This window comes from Peromyscus californicus, unplaced genomic scaffold, assembly GCF_007827085.1.
Source record: "Peromyscus californicus insignis strain IS unplaced genomic scaffold, ASM782708v3 Scaffold_7__1_contigs__length_154581171, whole genome shotgun sequence".
Taxonomy (NCBI): Eukaryota; Metazoa; Chordata; class Mammalia; order Rodentia; family Cricetidae; genus Peromyscus; species Peromyscus californicus.
In genome coordinates, this window is record NW_026294595.1 from 9,468,673 (window position 1) to 9,476,013 (window position 7,341).

Here is a 7,341-nt window from a genome sequence, read left to right on the forward strand (position 1 = left end):
GCGGCGCGCGCGCACTGGGGCTTTTATAGGCGACCGCGCGCGTCCCCGCGGCGGCCGAGCGCGAGCTCGAGGGACGCTCCCCGGTTGGCGACGCGAGGGGCGGGACTCGCCGCTCGACTGCCGTACGGAAAGGGCCGAGCGCGTCCGGAGGGAGCCGTGGCCGCGGTGCGGGGAAGCGGGGGTGGGGCTCAGCCACGCGGGGGCGGCGGAGCAAGGGGAGCTCGGGGGCGCGCGCGCGAAGGGTGCGGGGCGCGGCGCGGCGCGGAGGAGCCGCCGCCTCCGCCCGCCGCGGCGTGGGTCCTGCAATCCTGCCCCGCCCAGTCCGCCCTGCAGAGAATCTGCGCCGCGCCCCTACGCCCCTGGGAGCCCTTCCGGGACTGCGGCGAAGGGACGGGCGGGGCCCGTCGCTGCAGTCAGGCTAGGGATGCTGTTGCCCTGGCCGGAAAGACGCCCTGTCCCTTTCGGGTGATCTCACCGGAATGTTGGCTCTTCCTCTCCACTTTCTCAGGAGGAGGCTTGGCGCTGGGAGACCCAGTCTGCCTGTTCTGTTGGGGGCTGGGGCCAAGAAAATCAGATGATTTGAGGCGCCGTGCTTGAGGAGGTGGTAGGAAAAAAAAAAAAAAAAAAACAACCCAAAAACCAAATCCTGATTAGGAAAAAGAAAAAGATTGGTTTGTGGCATAAGGCTTTTATTTCTGGATTTGGAGAATTCTTCAGCATTTTTCCTTCCTGTTGTCAGTAGAATAGGGTGCATTCGTCCTAGTTGGTAAAAAAGACATTAGGGTTTCTTTCCCCACAATTAATTGAACTTTCCTGTGTGGCTGACACTGTGTGCTACCTCTTTGGGCTTTTAATCTTTGCACTAATTTTACAAAGTAGAGATTGCCTTCCCCATTTTACAAATGAGCACCCTGATGACATAGAGGCTAGCTCTCTCCCCTAGTCAGGCACGAAGCAATCAGAAAAGCTAAAATTTGAACATAAGCAGTTGTGCAGGTGGGTGCTGGACTTTTGAGATGAGGAGAAAAACAAGATTTCTGCAATTTCTGTTCTACACAGCCCCCTTTCAGGGCCTGGCTCTAAACTCTGTAGCCAGGCTCCCCTTCTGCAAAAGCTCTCTCCCTTCCTCCACTTGGGTGACAGCTGTGTGGCAACCATTGGAGTAGCACCCAGCTCATGCCTCTGTAGTCAGGCCGACTGGGAGTTCTGCAGCTCCCCCAGGCACCAGCCTCCTGGTTACCAAGCTGGCCCTCCTCGTTAAATAATTACAAAGACACTGGGCATTGCTCCAGAACTTGGGTGAGGCCCAGTCCTGAGCTTCCTGTTCCTCTGCAGTTTGGCTTCTCCTGAGCCTAGGATCGCCATTATGACTTCTAAGCTGCCCTGGCTGTATGCATGATAGTGAAGAAAAATTCCTAGTCACTTTGCTTGGAGTGGAGAGACAAAGAGCGGCCACATCCCATAAGCAGCTTCACAAATCTTGAGGAAAGGAGGCATTTCCTGCAATCTTCTTTACAGGGAAAACAGGTTGGGGAGCTGCTTCCTGAACTGTGGTTTGTTTCTTTCCCTCCGGACAGTTTCCCTGTGTAGCTCTGGCTGCCCTGGAACTCACTCTGTTGTCCAGGCTGGTCTCGAACTCAGAGATCCCCCTGCCTCTTTCTCCTGAGTGCTGGGATTAAAAGGTGTGCGCCACCGCAGCAGGACCTACACTGTGCATTTCTGAAAACAGCTGATGGTGACCATAATAGCCACCACTTCAGCCAGTAGCAGCAAGTTTTAAAATCAGATGGTCAGCCTTGGGTACAAAATGGCTAATACAAGTATAACTCCCCAAAATTTTTAAGACCTTATGCTTTAGTGGCAAAGGATGGGATCAGGGCTGTGGGTATTTATCACCCTGGCCCCAGACTGAAATAGGGGTTCTACTGCTTCTACCAAATGCCAAACAGATCAGAAACGCAGAGCTCTCTTTTGATTTGGAAACTAAGATCCTGTTTGTTGATCCTTTCTCTGAGCAGAAGAATGACCAGGATACAGTACCTTAGGCTCCCACTCTCCCACTCCTCTGCTCATTTGACAGTAGAATGAGCCATCAAAAAGCCGCTCTTCATGGCTTCTATTGTTGCTTCCCTCCCTCCCTCCTCCAATTTCAGCACACGCCTCACATTTTATTAGGCGTGGGGACAGGGAGAGGATATTCCAGATAATAAGCCCGTTTTATAAGAGAACTTCAGAGGGAAGAAATAAAGCAGTGTGACAGCTTGGTTCAGCTCCATGTTCTCAGCAAACCTCTCCTGGCCTCCTTACAAGCAGTGAATCCAAGGGAATCTAAGCTTCTCCGAGTTTCCACGGTCCCTAGATTTACACTCTATGTAGCCCTGATCCTTTGTTCAAAAGGTCAGTTGGTGGTTGGGGAATATGCTAATTGTTAGGTTTTACCCATCACAACAGTGGGAAGCCACCTGTCCACTTTGTCTACCGCTATTTTGCACCCTCTGCAAAGTTCAAAAGCAAGGGCTTGCATTATTTTTCTCCCTGTAAAGAAGCTGATTGGAAGAGTCATGCTGACAAAATGGATGTAATGACATGCTGCAGTAGAGCTGGCAGGCCAGTCGCACAAGTCTGCCAAACACAGTGACTGAGTGAAACTTGAGGGCATTGTGCTATCATATAATATTGATCCTTCTGTGTCTGGCTTGAGGGCATTGTGCTATTTCACCAATATTATATGATTCTGCTTACCTCACAACCCCGCAACTGTCAGATCTGAGAGAGAACGTAGAATACTGGTGGCCAGGGACTGAGGGGAAACAGAATTGGGGGGAAAGACCATTGCTTCATGGGACCAGTTTCCACCTAGGATGAGAAAGTTCTGGCAGTCTGGGCTAGGCACTTGTGAACATATTCTACCAGCTGAGCTACATACTTCAGTTTTTTTTTTTATCACATTTATTCATGTGTTCTCTAGGACATGTATGGAAGTCAGAGGACACTTTGATGGAGTTGCTTCTTCTGCCATGTGGACCCTGGGATCAAATCAGGGCATCCACCTTGGTAGCATGTACCTCTACCTGCTGAGCCATCCTGGAGTACTGGGGTTAGTGGCATGTGCTGTGTTTTTGTTGTTTGAGATAGGGTCTCATGCTGTGGCCTCATCAGTCCTAGAGCTCATGACAATCTCCGGCTTCAGCTTCCTGAGTGTGATTGCAGAGGAGGTGCCATCATGCCCAGATCTCCTGCTAATCTTAAACACATTTTTTAACAATCAGTTTTAAAAACCACATCAATCCTCAAAAGACAATGTGAGCTTTCCATTGTCTAAAGACTAGCCTAATGACGATTTAAGTAGTCATTCCAGAGCCTTGAAGCATGCATCAGTTTGCTGTCCCATGGCAATATTTCTTACTGCTTTTCTCCATCCACCTGTTTACCTACTTCAAAAGCAAAATACTAGCTGGAGTTTTGTCCATTAGTAGACTGTGTCCCCAAATAGGTGAAGCTCAGGCTCAATCCCCAGCACTACAATCAACAATCATCTGCCTTAGAGCAGTCCAAATGTATACTTGCTTTTCCAAACTCTTGCTTTAAAAAATAAAAATATTTTATGTGTATGAGTGTTTTGCCTGCAGTATGTGCATGCCTAGTGCCCTTGGAGGCCAGAAAGGGACATTGGATCCTCTGACGCTGGAGTTACAGACTGTTGTGACCCTCCTCTAGGGTGTTGGGAACCAAACCTGGGTTCTCTGCAAGAGCAGCAAGTGCTCTTAACTACGGAGCCATCTCTCCAGCCCCGAAATGGGTATTATCTAATAGATGAAGCCCGGCTCTCACTAGGGACTGTCAGTAAGCCCCTTTACAATGGCTGGCTTTGCAAGGGCATCACATTGCTGGAAGCCCACAGCTCTTGTCTGCTTTTTGTAGATCCACAGGAAATCCAGCGACTTCACTAAGTATGGTAGAGAAAAGGGAGAATTAGTCAGGTGTGAGAAGGACATGTGAGCAGCTCTGTGGCTTATGTTGTCCTGGCACCTAGGGATGTCTGAACCTGATTGTTGTTGCAGTCATCACAGAATTCCTGATGTGTGTGTGTGTGTGTGTGTGTGTGTGTGTGTGTGTGTGTGTGTTTTCCCCAAGCCAATGGGAAGCCCCCAGAGCCATCCCATTCTTCTGTATGATGGATGTGCAGGGTTGCAGCCTACTGGAATTTTCAGCATCATCAAATTTGCACTAAGATATAGGACATCGAATGACATGATAAAAATTTGGGCACTCAGCTCCAGAAATGAGGTCAAGCTGCAATGAAAGCAGGCAGATGAGTGAGAATTTGAGCTGAAAAGGGAATGTAGCTTGTAGCATTCTGTGGCAAAGAATCTGATGTGCCTGTATGGAGCTACATGCATCAGCTGGCAGTCATGGTTGCTGAGGCAACACTATCAGTGGGTATCAAAAACCCAGCATTCCAATGGTCTTCTTTGTTCACATTTGAGACTCCATTAGGATAACTAGCATTGAATGACAAATGCCAAGACTGCTCCTGACATCCAAAGGAAGAATATTAAATTGCTATAAAAGGTATTCTTGGGACTGGAGAGATGGCTCAGAGGTTAAGAGCAGTAACTGTTCTTCCAGAGGTCCTGAGTTCAAATCCCAGCAACCACATGGTGGCGCACAACCATCTATAATGACATCTGGTGCCCTCTTCTGGTGTGAAGACATACATACAGGCAGGACACTGTATACATAATAAATAAATCTTAAAAAAAAAAAAAAAGGTATTCTCGCCGGGTGTGGTAGCACATGCATTTAATCCCAGCACTGGGGAGGCAGAGGCAGGCAGATCTCTGTAAGTTTGAGGCCAGCCTGGTCTACATGGTGAGTTCTGGACAGCCAAGGCTGTTACACAGAGAAACTCTGCCTCAAAAAACAAAAAAAGTATGTAGCAAGCTTTCTTGTTGGACTATCTTTGGGTCGCCAGCCCCTAAATAACAACACAGAGACTTATTTCAATTAGGAAAGTAATTCAGATTAACTTGTTTCTATTAATCTGCATTCTGCCACATGCTCGGTTACCTCTGCTCTGTACTGTATGTCCAACTTCTTCAGACTCACGGCATCTCTCTGGTGTGATCTGCATGCCTAGATTCCTCGTGCCCTTCTCTCACAGAAATCTAGCCTAGCTCTCCTGCCTAGCTATTGCCCAGTCAGCTCTTTACTAAATCAATCACAGTGACACATCTTCATACAGTGTAAACAAATATTCCAAAACAAAAGTTTTCTCAGGCTGGTGAAATGAATCAGCTAGTAAAGGCGTTTGTCATGTAAGCCTCACAACTTGAGTTCAATCCCTAACCCATGTAAAAGTAGAAAGAGAACTGACTTCACAAAGTTGTCCACTGACCTCCACATGCATGCTGTGTCACACATGAGACCATATAATGAAGCATTTATCTAAATTGTTCTAATATTAATAAAAAAACAGTCGTCAGATATTGGGGTAAAAACCTGATAAAGGAAACTGGAGGGATGACCAGATGACCATCTCTCCACACTTCCCAGATCAAAAGGGCCCACAAATCTTTCTAAGCCCCTCCCTACTCCTTCCTGTGCCTCTTTATCATATCCTGTGTCCTCCAAAATCTCTCTGGCTAATTCTGGTCAGCTAGTCACTTACTCTACCCCCAATTCAAGGTTAACTTTATTAACAGTCTCGAGTGTCACAGTGCGATCAAATATTCTACCAACATGCCCCCTCTGCCCTGTTTGTCTACATAAAAAGGAAAGGCTTTAGTTCTAACACAGAAAAATGATATACAATAAGAACAATTACTAGGTATTGTCTAAATAAAAAGGTTTTAACTCTAACGTAGTGAAACTATATACAATAAAAACAATAATCAAGTAAGAATAATACTTGCGAAGTCCAGTTCATTTGTATTTGACAAATTCAGAGAAATTACTCTAGTATCTATCCTATCTTGATGAGTCCAAAGTTTTATTACTAACCCACTTTCCATCATAACTTGTATCACCAGCCTAAAAATATCTTTTTACACCAAGTGGTGGTGGCACATGCCTTTAATCCCAGCACTCGAGAGGATCTCGAGCCAGGCAGATCTCTGTGAGTTTGAGGCCAATCTGGTCTACAGAGCAAGATCCAGGACAAAACTGGATCTTTTGTAGTACCAAAACTACACAGAGAAACCCTGTCTCGAAAAACCAAAAAAAAAAAAAATCTTTTTAGACCTTAAAATATTTTCTTAAACAACTTAAGCTTTTATGTCTCTCAACCTTATAAACTTTACAACTCTTTTCTAAGTTTCTTTTCTGAATTTGGTAACAAAGAAAATGGTATAACTATTCTTCAATTCCATCAGAGACTTGAGAAGGATAAACTATTGGAGTAAACAGGAAGTACAGAGCAAACAACTTCCAAAACTATAGAAATGATAGAGACATCCTGGACAGTCAGATTCCTCTGTAATGCTGGGGCATCCATCTATGGCCTATAGGCCTAGCATATCTAAAACTTTCCTGTGAAGCAGGAATTTTGAAGGACTGTCCTACTTTGTCTTGGCAAAGGTCAGCAGTTGCCTTCTTTTGTGTCCTGCTTATCCAATTTGGACAGCGTACTGTCAGCAGTTGAGGCAAGGGCAGTTTCTTGCCCAGTGACTAACTTTGCCACAAGTGAAAGTAAACTATAGGGAGGTTCTTCTGTGCCCATCATCTTCTCTGAAGTAGATTGGTGCTGCTAGGAACAGATGTATATCACTATCAAGAAAAGCCTTATGTTATTAAAATATCTTAAATGCCATGTTCTGCAGGTCTCTGAAGTGTTTGAAGAGCACCTATCTAAAGTATATCTCTGACCTTGAAAACGGACCTAACATGACTACCAGTCTGATTGTTAGAGATGACCAACTACTAATCTGCATTTACTTATCCTAAATAGTTTATAATAATAGCATTCAAGGACTAGAACTTTACATTACATTTTTTTTTTTTTTTTTTTTTTTGTTTCTCTGTGTAGCTTTGCGCCTTTTCCTGGAACTCACTTGGTAGCCCAGGCTGGCTTCGAACTCACAGAAATCCGCCTGGCTCTGCCTCCCGAGTGCTGGGATTAAAGGCGTGCGCCACCACCGCCCGGCTACATTACATTTTTAATGTAACAAAAATGAATGGAGTCCAGTCTCCTGACTCAAGTGTACATAGTGTTCTGTTACATTAGAGAACTTAATATTCTAACTTTTCTTCCTGGGGAGGGGCACTGCAGCTGGAGCCCAAGATCTCCCGCAGGCTAGGAAAATGCTATAGCCTCAACCCTCCACATCTCTTGCTAGATCA